General features: G+C 40.0%; 1 protein-coding gene across 2 annotated transcripts in view; it reads right to left on the bottom strand.

Moving 5' to 3' along the window:
* VRK1 (VRK serine/threonine kinase 1) overlaps nt 1-17,645 on the bottom strand; it is an 85,448-nt gene extending 67,803 nt beyond the window's left edge. For both annotated transcript variants that reach the window (XM_057733271.1, XM_057733276.1), the window contains exon 1: nt 17,544-17,645. The gene's annotated coding sequence lies outside the window, so the exon portion shown is untranslated. The remainder of the gene's footprint in view (nt 1-17,543) is intronic.
* Between the last annotated feature and the right edge of the window lie 376 nt (nt 17,646-18,021).

The raw sequence follows: 18,021 nt of genomic DNA, 5'->3' as shown, positions 1-18,021 counted from the left end.
CCTTTAAATTATAAGAAAAAAAGACAAAAGCCCAACAGAAAAATGGTAAAGTGACACCGAGAGGCAAATGCATGGAAAAAGAAATACAAATGACCAAAAAAAACCCCACATTATTAGAGGAATTTTCAAAGGCATACAAAGTGGAGAAGTGATATAATGAACTCCCATGTACACATCACTTGGTTTCAATAATTAGCCACATATCGCCAGTTTGTCTCCTCTGTATAATCAGTCCACTAGCCCCTCCCAAGATCATTTTAAAGTGCACCTCAAACATCATATCATTTCACATACAAATACTTCTAACAGAGATTTTTAAAAAACACAGTTATCAGGACTTCCTGGGTGGCGCAGTGGTTAAGAATCCACCTGCCAATGCAGGGGACACAGGTTCAGTGCCTGCTCCAAGAAGATCCCACATGCTGCAGAGCAATGAAGCCTGTGTGCCACAACTGTTGAGCCTGCGCTTTAGAGCCCATGAGCCACAACTACTGAGCCCATGTGCCGCAACTACTGAAGCCCACGTGCCTAGAGCCTGTGCTCCACAAGAAAAGCCACTGCAATGAGAAGCCTGCACACCACAATGTAGAACAGCCCCCGCTCACGGCAATGAGAGAAAGCCCCTGTGCAGTAACAAAGACCTAATGCAGTCAATAAATAAATAAATAAATTTATTTAAAAAAATACAGTCATAATATATCGTCACACCTAATAAAATTAACAATTTCTTAATATCACCTAGTAAGTGTTCAAATCTCCCCAGCTGTCTCAAAAAAAGAAGTCTTCTTATAGCTGACTATTTTAGTCACTGTAATTGGCTGATGTGTCTTTGAATCTCTTTAACAGACAAGTGCCACCTCCCTCTTCTATTTGTTTTCCTTCCCCTTGTCATTCATCCTGTAAAATTTCTTATAAAATTTCTCATACTTTGAATTTTGCTTAGTATCTTAAAACTGTCGCTTACTCTTTTCTCCTGTATTTTTTGTTATTGCAGTTGCTCAAAATGTCCTATCTCTAGTGTCTTGCCTTTCCACAACAGACCACCAGGAACAAACATGTAGTTAAATAAGTTGGGAGAACACACACCACAGGAACAGTGGGGCATCTCAGTAAGAGAATGTTGTGAAGAATCTATGATAGGATCTGGGCTTTGGTTGGGTAATTTGGGGGAGGGTCCAGGGAAGCAGGAGTTTCTCTAAATTGGATGCGGTTAGAAAGTGGGGTATTCTATGTTGGGCATCTCAATGAATCTTATCTGAAGGGAGATGAACGAAGATAAAGCGGTAATTGGTTAAAGAAGCTGCGGTCACTCATTCTAGCCAATTATTTTGTGGATGGTAGCAACCTTGGCTTTGTTTGTGCTTTGTCTCATTTTTCCGTGCTCTCAAAGAAACTTTGTCTGAGGCGTTCTGTGAGACTGTTTATGTTTCACTGGAGAACAGCATGGCCTAGCTGTGACGCCAAGTCAGCTTCTGGGTGCTGGGGTCGGTCTTCTCTCTTTTCTTTTGCACTAGACATGGAACCCCTTCAAGCTGGCCACTGTGTCCCTCTTACTCAGCCCCAATAGTGCTGGATATTTTCCTTGCCTCACAACCATGGACAGGCAAGTTAACAGGGCCAAGATTCAAAAAATATGTATGGCAAATGTAATTTTTACAAAAATACCTTTTTGCTAATTAACAGAAGTACTGAAAGAGTGCATACAGCAGAATCATTTACAAAACAAAAAGTCCTAAGGTGGCAAAATATTTGCTTTAATGACTAAAAATATAAGTGTCATAAAAATAGTGTAAAAGACAAAACAGAAACATATTCACGTTACTATAAATACACAGCCTAGCTATTAAATAAAAAGAAGGATGACTTCCAAAGATCGAGGACAAAAGTAACGAAATAAATAACTGATGTAAAGCTCTTCAGGAAAAAGTTTTAGTTGTTTTAGTAATATAAAATGTTGACAAAAACTTAGTTGAAAAACCTTGATGTGATAAACTACTACAGAATATATGAAAAAATAGTTAAGAAAATAATGTATAAAAATAGTACCAAGATGAGACTATCTTTTACATTCCAATGAAAAGCCCTGAAGATTCTAAACTCAGTTTCTTCTGCAACCTGAGCATCTGGATGGATGATGGCATTTTTGTTACCATTCCTTACTAAGTGGTCCAGATAAAATCAACTACTCAAAAATCTAATTCTACCTACATGCAAAAGAAAGAAAAGTGAAAATCTCAACACTGAGCAGTATTAAGAGCACCAGACTATAAATCCCTGCACACCCCTCACAGCACTTGTGACACTGTATCACCATGAGCTGTATAGATGTCTGTCTTTTTTGACATTTTATGAGAATCTGAAGTCAGGGACTCTATCTTACTCATCCCAGTATCCCTTGAATCTAACGTATCACTTAATGAGAAATCAACAGATATTTCCTAAGACTGGGTTGAACAAAGTCATGGTCCAGGTGCACGTGCTGTGAATTTAGACAAGACCCAACTTCTCCAAATCTTTTTTTCTCACCTGTAAAATGACTTGGATTAAAGTCCAAGCCAGGCTTTCACCTACTGGTTTGTAGGGGAAGAAGCATGATTCATTTTAGAACCAGTATGAACTATAAAAGGATCTATTCCAATAACTAGCAGATGTACATTTTCCCATCTAAGGTATTCCACAGTTATGTATTTTGCCAATGGAAGCTGTTGCCAAGAGAATGCAAAAGGGCTTGAGAACACTCTCAACCCTCCTGCTCATTACAGAAAGAACGAATGGTCCCTGAACAAAACAGACCAAAAAAAGGAAGGGAAACCAAGGAAAAAAATGTTTCTAGTTGAAAATAAATCAAAGTGAACATTAAAAGGTTAATGAACTCAATAATAAAAAGGCAACCCAATTTAAAAACGGACAAAGGATTCAAATAGACACTTCTCCAAAACAGATAAATAACTGGCCAAAAAGCACACAAAAAGATGCTCGACCTCATTAGTCAGTAAGAGAAATAAAAGTCAAAACCGCAATGAGATACCACTTCTCACACACTACCATGGGTATAAACAAAAAGACAGAAAATCATGAGTACTGGTGAAGATTTGGAGAGACCTGAACCATCATACACTGCTAGTGAAAATGTAAAATGGTGCAGTCACTTTGGAAATCAGTTCAGCGGTTCCTAAAAAAAAGTTAAACACAGAATTACCATATGACCTAGCAATGCCACTGGTATGTATATACTCAAGACAAATGAAAACATATGTTCACACAAAAACCTGTGCATAAATGTTCACAGCAACATTACTCATAATAGTCCAAAAGTGGAAATAACTCAAATGTCCTTCAACAGATAAATGGATAAATAAAACGTGACATACCCACATAATGGGATTTTATTCAGCAATGAAAAGAAATAAAGCACTGATGCATGCTACAACATAGATGAACCTTAAAAACATACTAAGTGAAAGAAGCTAGTCACAAAAGACCACATATTGTATGACTCCAATTATGTAAAATTTCAAGAATAGGTAAATTTATAGAGACAAAAGCAGACTGGTAGTTTCTTAGGGCTGGTGGGGGGGGATGGATGAGAGAATGGAGAGTGACTGCTACTTGGTAAGGGAGTTCTCTTTGGGTTGAGGAAACTATTCTAAAATTAGATTATAGTGATGGTTACAGTCCTGTGACTATACTAACACTGAACAATACCCTTTAAATGAGTGAACTGTATGATAAATTAACTATATCTCAATAATGCTTATTTTTTGAAAAAAGGTTAAGAGACGGAAAACATAATATCAAGAATGACAAAGGAAGGAACAATAGCTATACTGGAGTTATGACATTCTGTGTAAAGAAACTATACCTTCCAAAAGAAGGGCAGAAATCACCCCAACACAGACTACTAAGAACCCAGAGGAACCAGCAAAGGGTAGACTTTGTTATGTCACCAGTGTGGCTCCTGACTGCTCCACTAGAGGGCGCAAGTATAGTAATGTAACTATTTGGGGGATAGGCCATTTTCCAGAGCACACATGCAACATGGGAAACAATCCAGAGACTACAACTTATTTGACCATGAATGAATTCTGCTGATTCCTGAAACCCTACATTGTTATCTGTGATTCTCAGAAGTTCAAGCAGGAAACTGAAGGAAAGGACAGTGAAATGATTTAATAGTATATGTATATGTAAATGACATTGAAAAACGGAACTGGTGTCCTGAGCCATGGCTTACCAACACAGAATGATGAGCTCCTAGCATGGGACAGAGAATAACAACAAGATCAGAAGAATATGTGAGGGGCGAGGACTGGCCACCATGATCAAGAAAGCTGTCTTTCATCAGTAGCTTAGATGACAATCTAGATGGCATACTCATCATAACTGGTGATAACATAAAGCTGGGGGATATCAAGAACACATTAAATAACAGAAACCAGATACAAGAACATTCTGATAGGCCTAAATAAAACTGTAAACTAGGTAGAATGATCTAACAAACCAGAGTCAGAATGAAAATCAGAAAACATTTCATTCAAATCCTTCATTTTGCAGGTGAAGCTGAGGCCAGAAGGGTTTAACAACATGCCCAAGTTCAGAAGGTACATTAAAGGCAGATTAAGGCTAAGAATACAGGAACCCTAACTCCCAGGCTGATGTTCACCTGACCCAATGCTACCTGCTAATACTTGTATAGATAAGAATATGGGGGAAAAGGGAAACTTGACCCTTACCTCCCAACACAGAAAAATCAATTCCTGAGACTGAGACCTAAATGAGAAAGGTAAGATGACAAAACTTCTCGAAGATAACATAAGAAGATATCTTCATGACCAAAGAGTAGCAAAAACTTTTTAAACAAGACACAGAAAACACTAGCCATAAAAGAAAAGATGGGTAAACTGAAATTGATTAAAATTTAGAATTGCACTTCATCAAAAGACACAAGAGTGACATGGCAAGCCATAGAATGGAAAAAGATTTTTATAATTCATATTTTCAACAAAGGATTCATATCCAGAACATACAAAACTCCAACATTTCAATAAGAAAAAGAACAAATAACCCAATTTGTTAAAAATGGGCAAAAGACTTGAACAGGCACTTTACAACACAGGATATCTAAAAGGCCAATAGCATTCGAAAAGGTGCTCAAGTCACTAGTTGTCAGGGAAATGCCAATTAAATCACACTGAAATCTTCAACACAACCACGGAATGATTAAAAAAAATTTTTTTAATGTTTAAATGACAGTACCAAGTGGAGGTGAAGCTGCACAGCAATGGGAACTCTCAGTTTGCTGGTAGGAACATGAATTGGTGCAATCACTTTGGAAAACTGTTTGCCAGTAACTCCTATTAACGCTAATAACGCTAAAGATACGTATACACTATGACTAACAACTCTACTCTGAGATCTATACTCAGCTAAAAAGAAGATATGTGTGAACCAAGAAATATGAACAAGAATGATTACAGCAGCATTGTTCATAACTGCTCTAAAGCAGAAACTAGTCAAATATCCATCTACAATAGAATGGATAAATTGTGGTCTACAATTTGTGGTGGCTTTTAAAAACGGTCACAAATTTTTTGACACACCTTCCATAAAGACGTGAGGTCTAAGTTCCCTCCCCTTGAATCCCGGCAGGCTTGTGTCTATTTCAACCAACAGAGTGTAGTGGAAGTGATGCTATGTGACTTCCAAGGATAAGTCACTCTCAGGAAGCTTTCTCTGGGAACCCAGCCAACATGCTTGAAGAGCCACAGCCTCATGGAAAATCTGCAACCAGGGCATAGCCACCTTTATGGCAACCACTATACTAGTGATAAGGTGATAAAACTTAGTCCCAAAACAGATGAGGAAGCATATGCACTGAAGAAAATAAATATAACACCAACCTAAGCCCTTACACATGTGATGTCCAGTTTAAGCTTGGTGTCTTATTACAAGGGCCCAGAATGAGGATGCAGGAGCTCATCTCCAAACTGTTATTTTATCCAATACCAGAGAGACTGTACTCACCAGACATTTCCTAAACCTCCTCTCCTTCTCAAAGGAATCTCTGCTTCTAGATACAGACACTGACCTTCCTCTGGTTATATATGATCACCAACTCCGTTACAGCCTTTTCAGAAGCAATATCTGAACACTATCCAAATAGCCCACCATGGACTCAAAAGTTGCAAAGAAGCAAAGCAAGTTTCAAGTAGAAGTTTCTGACTTCATTCAAACTGTGTTTTAGATATACCACTGGAAAAATAAAATAGCCACTTTCAAAAAAAAATTAGGTGCTCTGATCAACAATCCCTAATGATCCTGATCTTCAAGGCATCCCAGCCAAGTACCACACATGTGAGTGAGGGAACCCTGAAATGATTCTAGACCCAACCATCACAGAGCAGGGCAAGCCATCCTCACCAAATTCCTAACCCACAGAATCCATGAGCATAACATTATGGCTGCTGTTTAACCCCTACTATGTTTGGAGTGGTGTACTACGTAGTAATCAATAACCAAAACTAACGTATTATGCAATTATACACAACCAGAACTATAGAGCTATTTAAAAAAAAAAAAAAAACACATACACAACATACTATATGCAACAGCATGGATGAATCTCAGATACATATGTTAAATAAAGAAGCCTCGTTAAAAGGAGTACATAGGGTATATAATTCCATACACATATGAGTTCAAAACCAGGTAAAACTACATTATACTTATAGAAGTCAGAATGGTGGTTACCAGGGCAAGAATAATTACTAGAAAGGGACGCAATAGAGGCTTCTGGAGTGCTTGAATAGCAAATGTCTTGATCTTGGTGGTGATTATGGTGTGTTCACTATGTTAAAAAAAAATCACTGCTCTAGCTAAGATTTATGCACTCTTTCCAGTATGAATTTTTTTTGAATCAGTAGAACTTGGTAATCTCACAGACTCTTAAATGACTCTAAGTTTTCAGGCATAACTGACTTGATAATGCCATTAACTAAACAGTTAAACCATGGGGCAAATAAAAACAGGAGCAGAAAGCAGAGCCCATGTCCTATTCATTTCATATTCAAGTATCCACCTCAGTACTCAACACACAGGCACTCCAGCTTCCAAGATACTCTTCTCATTTTCATCCTACCGTTGTGCCCACCCCTTCTTGGTCTCCTCTGCTCCCTCATTTGCGTCCAGCTACCTCTTAACATTAGGAGTCCCCAGGCTTCCTTCTCCAAATCCCCTTTCACACAAGTGCATAAACACAGGCACACACATACACCCTTCTTTCTCCTGTATTTTCACTTTCAGCTGACAGCATCATCATCAAAAACCAGAAACTTCAGAGTTGACCAAGAATTGGGATTGCAGTTAGCTAAATTAAAAAAAAAAAATTAACAGGATAAACGTAAGTTCTCATGCTTGAACCCCAAAACCAATGTATAAAACAGGACGAAGAAGGTATGGCTTAAACAGATCTAGGGGTTTTATTCAACTCTAGGTTCAACATATGATGTGGTCATCAAAAGGATATAGCTGATAACAAAAATATAGTATGTAGAAGAAGAAAGGTAATCTTCTTTCCTATCCTAATAGAAGAAAACAAGAGATGCAACTCAATTTTTTACTAATCAAGCCCTGCCTGGAATACTGCATTCAATTTTAAGCACTACAGTTGAAAAAGGGAATTAAAGGAAAGTCACCAGTGTGGTGAAGTGACATGAAATCATGCCTTGTAAGGAACAGGTAATGGACTAGATGGAGATGTTTCAACTCAAAAAGACTGAGAAGACTTGATGACCATCTTCAAATATTTGAAAGGATGTTGTGTGGAACAGGAATTCAGCTTGTCCTGCATGTCTCCAAAAGACAGAACTGGGTAGGAGAAATAAGAAAGTAGACTTCCACTCAATCTAAGAACTTACTAATAGCCAAAACTTTATTAAAAAGAGGATAGAGCGGTGGTTCTCAACCAGAGACAATTCTGCCTCCCTGACCAGGGATGCTGAACACCCAACAATTCAGAGAACAGTCTCCCACAACAATGAACAACCCACCTAAAATGTCACCAGTCACACGGTTGAAAAGTCCTGCTATAGTAATGAGCTCCCTGTCATTGGAGGCATTCCATTATAGACCAGACAATGTGATGATATCCAATACAGGACTTTCAAGAATGGTGGAAAATGAGTGGAAAAAAGATTTTCTGTTTCAGATAACTCCCCAGAGGAAAATAGCCTCGGGTATGTTGCAGCGATGATGATAACGGAGATAATGATAAACGCTTAGTGAACACGCACAGAGGACCAGACATCATACCAATGATTCACTGTACATACTTCACAGGGCATTCTCACAACCACTGTATGAAATAGTTATTATTTTGCCTTGATATGATGGTAAAATTAGGTTGCCCTGAGATTATCATACAGCTGTCAATCTTTGCACTCAGATCTACCTGACTCCAATTAGGTACGTCACTGTTCAAACCATAAATACTAATGACTTCAAAGCTTTCGTACTCTAGAAAACAAATGAAAGAGCACACATTCTAGAAGCATTGGGACAATACTGAACAGGTCTGTACTCACTGCAAACCTAGTTGGCTGGGAGAAAGAGGAAAGGATTATTTGAAGTAGTCCTGTGATGAAGGAGAGAACAATTATCCTGATTGTCCCCAATTGCCTACTTCTGTAAGAGCCAAGAAGCTCTTATATACCCATGGAATCTCAGTCAGAAGCTGAGATTAATGATGACATCCCTTTATCCATAGGCGTGAAAGCTCAGGATGGACAGACGTTTGAACATCCCCGACTGGGAATCCTGCCCTTAACAAATACACTAGATGCAGATACATGGTTTCTTGGCTGCCTCTACGCACGCCCATCTGTCAGGATGGCAGTGTGCCTGCTCACATGTTGGTCAAACTGTCACTAGGGCATAGGTGCCAAGCAATGATAGTTTTAAATGGGCAGCTTGCATAGCACTGTAAGAGCTTGCTCTTCTGCAGAAAAAAGAAAACAAATCTCTTTTAATACTGAAGGATTGCAATCACGAGTGAAACAGTCTTGGTCAATCTAAACATTTCAGTGGAAAAAAGATCTAGACTTGTAGAAAAGAATCAGACTAAGGAAATTAAACAGAAAAAGTGCTTTGAAGGCAAATAAGTGATTGCACTAAAGCTTTTCACACTGCCAATCTTCCATTAATACATGTCATGGTAATCTCTTATGCAGTAAAATCCGTTGCTCAACAAGTCATCATAGATATTTTATAAAAATGGGATGATATGCTTTTCCATATTCTAAATTAAAGAGTTGAAATGCATGAGTATTGAGTAGTTTGACATTAAATAAGTTCTATCTGTTGAGTGGCTATTTTTTAAATGACAGAAATCTAATCTACATCCAAGATAATCTTCTAAATGCACAAAAGAAGGCAGAAACCAAATGAGATTCCCAAAGGTGAACAGAAAAAGAGATATAATTTGTTCTGGGAAAGAAATCAAGAACAGGAAGTGGATGTTAAGAAAACAGAAACTGAGTATTTTGGGTCACAAATTAATAAATTAGGACTCGGGGCTGTCACCTGTCACATCCCCCTGACTGTAAGCAAAATGTCCCTAAACTACATCTAGTTCCTATTCTATCTCTAAAGATCCTTTGGCTCACTGGCATGAGTATCTAATGTTCTTATTGCCTGGAAATTCCTCCCTCAGACTAAAACCCTAATGCTGCAATTTGAACCGTTTGTCCTAGTTCAGTCCTCGGTGATGCTGAAGAACAGCTGGTCATCATCATTCTCCGTGTAGTTCTTCACATACAAGTATCAGGACACACTGACTGAATAACCCCTGAGTCTCCTCTTAGCGATGGTAAATAAAACTGATTCCAATAGCTTTTCCTCACTGGACCAACTGATCAACTCTTTATGTTTTTATCATTTCAGTTGTTCACCTCTTGGACCCTTTTTAGGACTGATACAAAATGTCATCCACATCAACAAAGAGCCAATACATACAATTTACTAACAGAAGGATTAAAATGAAGGAGTTTGAAAATCCAGTAGAGTTCTCAGTATCCATCACTGAGGACAGTGGCAAAAGTCTGAAATCTACCATTATTCTTGTAGGAAATACAAAGGACTTATTGTTATGAAGTGACACCACTGTTTTGGCTTTCTGGTAGAAGTCTGGAACACAAAGTACTAAGTCAAGTTCAGGGTCATGGCTATATCCTGTTCTTCCTACCAACCTATTACTGCCATACGTGCCCCTAAAACAACTTCTCTCGAAGACCATTTCTGCCATATCATTTTTCCTTCTCAAGAACTCACAAATGTGTATAAAAACAGATGATTGAACTTGGTGTACCCCCCCCCCAAAAAAAAAAAAAAAACTAGGAAAAAAAAAAAAACTCACAGAACCTTCTAGTGGCCAGTAGACCGGATTATGTACCATCCAGCAGCTTTCTAGACTCATGAACCAACTATCCTCTCCTTACTCCCTCCTCCCCTTCACTCCCATCACTCCCTGAAACAGCCAGTTCTTATTTTCTCGGGACCTAACTTTGCTCATGCTATCCTCTAAAATGTTTTCCTACTTCCTCTCAAATCTATACATACTTTTTTTCAAGACTGAAAAAATCTGTATTAATTTTCATACTTAATTGCTTACTCATTTCCTCCTGTCTTCATTTTGTATGCAGTTTACAATATACAGCCAGCCAACTTTTGATAAAGGCTAAAAAAATGATTCAATAGAGAAAGGATAATCTTCTCAACAAATGGTTTGGAACAGTTCGACATCCATAGACAAAAGAAAAAAAAAAAACACTTAAATGTCATACCCCATGCAAAAATTAACCCAAAATGGATTCACTGATCTAAATGTAAGACATAAAACTGTAAAATACTTAGAAGCAAACTTGGAACATCTACCTGACCTCGGGTTTGGTAAAGAGTTCTGACACATGCATGACACCAAAACCGACCCATACACTGATACGCTGGGCTTCACCAAAGTTAGAAGCTCTTGTGAGGCAGAAGACACTGCAAGAGAATGAAAAGACAAGCCACAAACTAAGAGAAGGTATTTACACATCACATATCTGGCAAAGGACTTGTGTGCAGAACATATAAAGGATATTCTACACTCAACAATGAGAAAACAAATTAGAAAACAGGCAAAAGATCTGAACAGACAAATCACCAAAGAAGATACGAATGTGTGGGAGACAAAAAAATTGTCCTCTACCCTTCTAGGTTCTTTTGTCTGGTATATTAGGTATGCTAATTAAACTGACATGAGACAAATAGGAGAAAAACAAATTTAATTATACCTCCATTAAAAACACGGGACCTAAGGGCAAGTCATGCAGTTGAGGCAGATATGCCACCCTGAGCTAAGGAAGGGGACAGGGACCTGGGACTTCAAAGGGGAGGAAGGTAATTCACAGACAATAGGATCAGATGTTTTATTACTAGATGCCACAAAGATAGGTCTTTCAGATAAAAGTTATCTCTGGTAATGGCTCTCTCTGAACCAGGCTCCCTATCTAAATTCTTTCAGGCAGTTGAGAGGAAGGTAAAAAGCTCTGGAGCCTTTTGGGTCTCCACTGTCTTTGGCTTAAAGTAATCTGCATGCCATAGTGGCACATTTGGGGGAGGCTTGTTCTGAACCCATTCAAATGGCAAATAAGCACATGTAAAGATGTTCATGTGATGAGCCATTAGGAAAATGCAAATTAAAGCTATTATGAAAAACCACTACACACCTTTAAAATGGCTAACATAAAAAATACTGCTAACACCAAATGCTGGTAAAGGCATGGAGAAACTGATCTATCATATAGTGATGCTAAGACTATAAAATGGTACAACTCTGGGAAAGTTCCCAGTTTCTTCATGGGTAAACATACACTTTCCCCTACAATCCGACAGTTACACTGGAGTATTTATCCTAGAAAATCATAGACATAAATCATATTAAAACCTGTACATAAGTGTTCACAGCAGCTCTACTTGTAATAGCCAAAGTTAGACAACCCACACGTCTTTCAATGGGTGAATATAAAGTGGTAGAGCCATGCAATGGACAAGCATGACACAATCAACAAAACTAGGACACTGGGACTTGTCTGGTGGCACAGTGGTTAAGAATCCACCTGCCAATGCAGGGGACACAGGTTCGATCCCTGGTCTGGGAAGATCCCACATGCCATGGAACAGCTAAACCCGTGAACCACAACTACTGAGCCTGCCCTGTAGTGTCCGGGAGCCACAACTATTGAGCCCACGTGCCACAACTACTGAAGCCCACATGCCACAACCACTGAAGCCTGTGCACCTAGAGCCCATGCTCCACAACACAAGAAGCCACCGCACCGCAACCAAGAGTAGCTCCTGCTCTCCGCAACTAAAGAAAGCCCACGAGCTGCAACGAAGACCCAAGACAGCCATAAAATAATAAAATAAAAAAACTAGGCGACTGACATTGACACAGCATTAGTAATAAAAGTATTTACTCAAACTTCAGTTTTTACATGGGGTGTGTGTGTGTGTGTGTGTGTCTGTGTGTGTGTGGTCCTGTGACATTTCATCATGGGTAAAGACTCTTATAACCACCACAATAACCAGGACATAGAACTGTTCAATCACCCCAAAGAAATTCCCTCACACTACCCCTCTATAATCACACCGTACCCCCCAGCCCTCACCTTGGCAAAATTGATCTCCTCTCCATTTCTATAATTTTATCATTTCAAGAATGCTGTAGAATGGAATTCTAATTACACAAACTTTTGCAATTGGCTTTCTTCACTCAATACTATGCCCTTAAGCTCCATCCAAATTGTTGCTTGTGTCAACAGTTTTGTTCCTTTTTGTTATGAGTGGTGTTCCATTATAGAGCTATACCACATTTTATTTGACCATTTACCCACTGAAGGACTGGTGGGGTTGTCTCTGGTTTTTGGCTGTTATAAACAAAGCCGCTAGGTCTTTGCGTGAACATAAGTTTTTATTTTCCGAGGATAAATGCCCAGGAGTGCAATTACTGGGTCATGTGTCTGATTTGTGTTCAACTTTTTAAGAAACTTGCTAAACAAATTCCCAGAGTGGCTGTATCATTTTACATATACAGCACCATGTGAGGTAATGTAAATTTGAAAGTCACAATTTCTACAATGTTTTCTAAAAGCCTATAAAACCAGAAAGATTAAGCCTCTTAAATGGTATAACCTGACCTTAGTATTTTTAAAAATTAATTTTTAGAATTTTTTTCCTGATTCCCAAGACTTCTTTTTTATTGCTTTTAACAAAGAATGTATAATTAGATATACTTTGTATGCTGATAGCTGTTGCCATATTATATAATAATCTGCAATAAGAAGTGGAACGAAAGCAATACTGCCAGTAGACACAGCAAGTTTGTTTCTCTATGTTCCTGACACTCTATGAAGACTAAAGGCTTAACAGCACTTCCTAGCACACAATGTGATCACAACACATTTATACACAGCATCAACAAACAATGGCATTTGTTCAGCTATGTTACCCAGTACAACTTGAGGAAAGCAACTAATCTGAAATAAAGCTGTAGTTATCTTAGCTATAAGATTTCTAAGTTCATGACTTTTTAAAAATTTTTGGATATAATCGACAATTAGATAATGGAGTCTCTTTGGGATTCCTGAAACAAGGAGCTAGATCGGGAGCAGACATATCTGCCCCAAATGTAAACAGCAGCAAAACTGCCACTCTGCAAAGAGAAAAGGAAATAAATGCAAAAGAAACTATAAAGCTGGAAGTGAGTGGGACAGTGCTGCCCTGGTGCCCACTGATCTTCCGGTTCTCACTCAGCCCCTCTCAGGACCAACTACGTTGTTCTGGATGTTGAGCTCCATAGGACAAACGTGTCCTTACAATATGACAGAACACTGTCAAATCTCAAATCAATAGCCTTGCAAACTTAATTACACGACTTCCATTAGTGTATCTTCCCACTCAATATATATGGCTTATTGATAAACATTTAAGTATGTGTATATGTTTAATATTCACCCTAAATATTGGCCAGTGTAGACAGCATCTATATAACTTTCAAACCTGAGATTACTGGTTTCTATCCCATAGAGAGATAGGAATTATTACAAACAATCATCAAAATCCATGCACCTACAACAAAGACTAAATAAATAATACAGGAACTTCCCTGAAGGTCCAGTGGTTAGGACTTCGCCTTCCAATGCAAGGGGTGCAGGTTTGATCCCTGGTCGGGGAGCTAAGATCCCACATGCCTCTCAGCCAAAAAACCAAAACATAAAACAGAAGCAATATTGTAACAAATTCAATAAAGACTTTAAAAATAGTCCACATCAAAAAAAAAAAAAACCTTTAAAAAATAAATACATAAATAATACGATTCAAACCAAGCTGACAAAAATGTTATGGCTAATAAAATTCTTTTCTTTTTTGGCCACACTGCACGGTATGCAGAATTTCCCCAACCAGGGATCGAACCCATGCCCCCTGTATTGGAAGTGCAGAGTCTTAACCACTGGACCACCAGAGAAGTCCCTAAAATTCTTAATAAATTGACTGATGAGTGTTACTAGTAGTTTCTTGTCATTAGTATTTATTGGGGAATATTAAAAATCAAACTCCAATTATGAGGGAGAGGGCAGACTTCATACCTCTCCAGACTCTCGAGAGAGCTTTTCTTTCTTCAAGAGTTATCCATTTGTCATCCAGAAAGGAAGAGAAGAATGTGCTTGAGTTTGAGTGCTGAGAATATGACATTGGAAGAGATGGAGCAGGAATTACTGGGCAAGCGCATGAAATTACTTCCAACAACAACCGGAGAATGTTAGGTACTATATCATTCAGAAGCTAAGGAGGAGAGATATTAAAGGGCATGACCCTCTTTACATCTTTATAACAGCAAGGAAGAACATGTTCACAGGAATTTGGGTCAAGAAGGCCACACATATTCTAGAGTATACATCTTAGTTCCACCACTTAGCCAAATGCTTCGTCAGGATAGTATCATCTTTCTAAACTAACCTTACACCCTTATTAAAAATTCCTTATTTTCTATACTTTATCACTAGAAGTATAGTTTTTCAAATGTGCCATACACATTTGATGTCTTCTGTGCTGGGTGCTAGACATCCAAAGTCAAAAAGAATGACCTCTAGTAACTTAAAAGAAAACACTACAGTTCCTGACACACAGCAGCCACATGACATCTGGTGAATAAATAAGTCCACTTCTACTCACTCTGAAAAGTAACCTCGGCAAACGTAAAATGTCCTATCAGTATGAAAAACATTCTCCAGGCCTATTCGATTACCCATCCATCCATTTTCCATGAAAACCTCACCCACACACACAAAGAGGCAGCATTTAATTTCCATTAGGTTTGATGCCTGATATATGGAGATATCAGCATTTGCACACTTGCATAAACTCAGTAGTCATCCTTCCTCATTTGATATAAAGTAAATTTTTAAGCTTCGCCTCATTTCCAGTAAGTTTTCTTTATCAAATCAAAAATACTTTCAAAGTTTTATTTTTTAAATCAAAATTCTATTCATAGCACATGACACCTTCTTAGGGATGGCTTTAAGGAAAAAAAAAACATGTAGCTGTCAAAATAAAAATCTTGTTTTTCTTAGACATCTGGGACATTCACTTATTTATTTATTATTATCTCACATTAGTTCCTAGATTTAAAAAAAAACAAGCTGACCTACTTAAGAAATTTAATTTTAGGGTCTGTCAACATTTTGAATGCACTACTGTTATTTTTAAAATATACACTTGCATCCTGGAATAAAACTTAATATAAGCTTTCCATATAACCATTTCCTGGGCATTTATTAACTTACTATATGCCAGGTTCTGTGCTTGACACAGTCCTCCATTTTCTCACTTGTTTAATAAATATCCTCTCCCAATTTTTGCAACACTGAACATAAGAGGCCATTACACTCTAAACTTGATATATGCACTAGATACAAGTACTAAATGGACAGTAATACTTAACATAAGTTTACTGTCCTTGGATTCAAGTTGTGTTACTGTATTAACTCAGAATCTGATCAGCAATGTTGAGATGCACACAGAATAGCAACTGCCGTAGCTTCAGCAGAGAAAGCTAGTGCTAGGTGATGACTTAAATTGCATTTCCTTCTGCAGGAAGCAGACGAACATCACCTTAACTACCCAGAAATTTAATCCCAATTACTACAGGCCATTTGGGACAGCACAAACAATAATTTGAATAAGATGACTATATCAAGAACCCCTGCCTCCCTCTGAAACTACTTTAAAATTGTAGATTAAATTCTCCTCAAAAGTATCAAAGTACCACACTCGGCATGTCATGAAAAGTAAGCTGCCTTTATTCTGAACTCTTAAAAACAAATGCTGCCTTTTTTTTTTACACTCTTTCAAATTTCAGACTCCACAGATGGACAACTGCAGTTTAAAAAAGAAAAAATAATAATAATAATTAATGAGGCTCTTCGACAGTTCCCTCCCAACAGCAAAACCGGTATTTCCAAGTTGTTCCAAGAAGGGCAGATGGGGGCGGGAAAGGAAGAGTCAATACAAAGCAAGGGGGAAAACGGGGGGGGGGGGGGGGTGACTTGATAGAAAAGAAGTTAGAAAAATGGGTGGCCTCCATAGGAACCTAGTGTCTGCTTCCCCTTCGTCTCTCTCTCTCTCTCTCTCTCTCTCTCTCTCTCTCTCAAAGCAGCAACTCTGGTGCTGTCTGTCGAATTTAAATAAATCACCTATGAGTTTCAAGACCAGAGCCAAAAATTATTTCGACACAAGAAAAAACTATCTGTTGCCCTTGAATACAGCTGCATCAGCAAAGGGTGCCACCCTGCAGCTACGGAGGGCAACATAAGACAACTGTCAGAGGGATGCGGAAATCCCGTGTACAGCTGGCCCACGGAGCTCCACCGCCTTGAACCTGCGCGTTTAAGTGCAAGTTCTCACCGGCTGACAGCTTAGAAAGGCCTGGAACGCTAAGCTCCCGGGAGCAGGCTCCTTCCCCCATCTCAGGCCTCAAGACCAACGTCACCTCCTCTGAGATGCCCTCCCTCACCGCCACCACTGCGCCCCACAGTCGCCTGTCCTCATTTTCAGGGAGCTTTTCAGCATCTGCAGGTTATCAGATCTGCTTCCATTCTACTTCCCTGCAGACGGCGGAGGGACCCCGGCGGTCCAGGCTGGCCTCCAGAGGCCGTCTCCCAGACCCGGCCCGAGCAACCAGGATGCGGTGCAAGTCTGACCAGCCTGCGTGCCGTCCGGAAACGGGAACTGAGCCCGGGGGACCGGCCCGGCCAGCGCAGGACGCCCAGGGCCGGAGCGGGGCCTGAGGGAGCCCAGGCGGGAGAGGACGCCAGCGCCGCGCCGTCCGCAGCCCCCGGAGCCGCCCGCGGTCGCGGCTGCCCGGCCGCCCCAGTCCCCGGCCGCCCCCTCCGCGGCCCCCGCTCGGCGCCGGCGCTCTCGGACCGCTCGGCGCGCGGCCGCCCTACCCAGAGCCGCAGACCCGTCGCCTTCTGCCCAGTACGAACTTCCCGCCGCTTTCGCCGACTCGCAACTCTTCTGCTGCGCCGACCCCGTCACACCCCGCAGTATGCGGCCTTCCCATTGGCTCGGGCGAGAGGGGGAGGCCGGGCGAGCGGGAACACGAGGAGCGGGGCGGAGCCCGCGCTGGCCCCAGCCACCTCCCCACGAACGCCGGGAGCCGCGGGCCGGCGCTCCCGCTGCATGCTGGGAAATGGAGTCTTTTACCGGCAAAGAGCGATCCTGGTCCCTCTGCGCCCGTGGGCTTCTGGGAAATGTGGTCTACAGCCGCAGAGTCAGTCCTTCTGGGTGGATGCTGTACCCGTCAATGCTGTAGGAACCGAAATAAATATTGCAAGTATTCGCAGTAGCTTGATTTATTAAATAAGTGTGTTGACAAAGAATTGGTTGTAAGATAAGTCCTATGCTCCCGTTTGGCCGAGTGTC

This window comes from Hippopotamus amphibius, chromosome 4, assembly GCF_030028045.1.
Source record: "Hippopotamus amphibius kiboko isolate mHipAmp2 chromosome 4, mHipAmp2.hap2, whole genome shotgun sequence".
Lineage (NCBI taxonomy): Eukaryota > Metazoa > Chordata > Mammalia > Artiodactyla > Hippopotamidae > Hippopotamus > Hippopotamus amphibius.
This window is presented reverse-complemented; position numbering and strand designations above follow the sequence as displayed.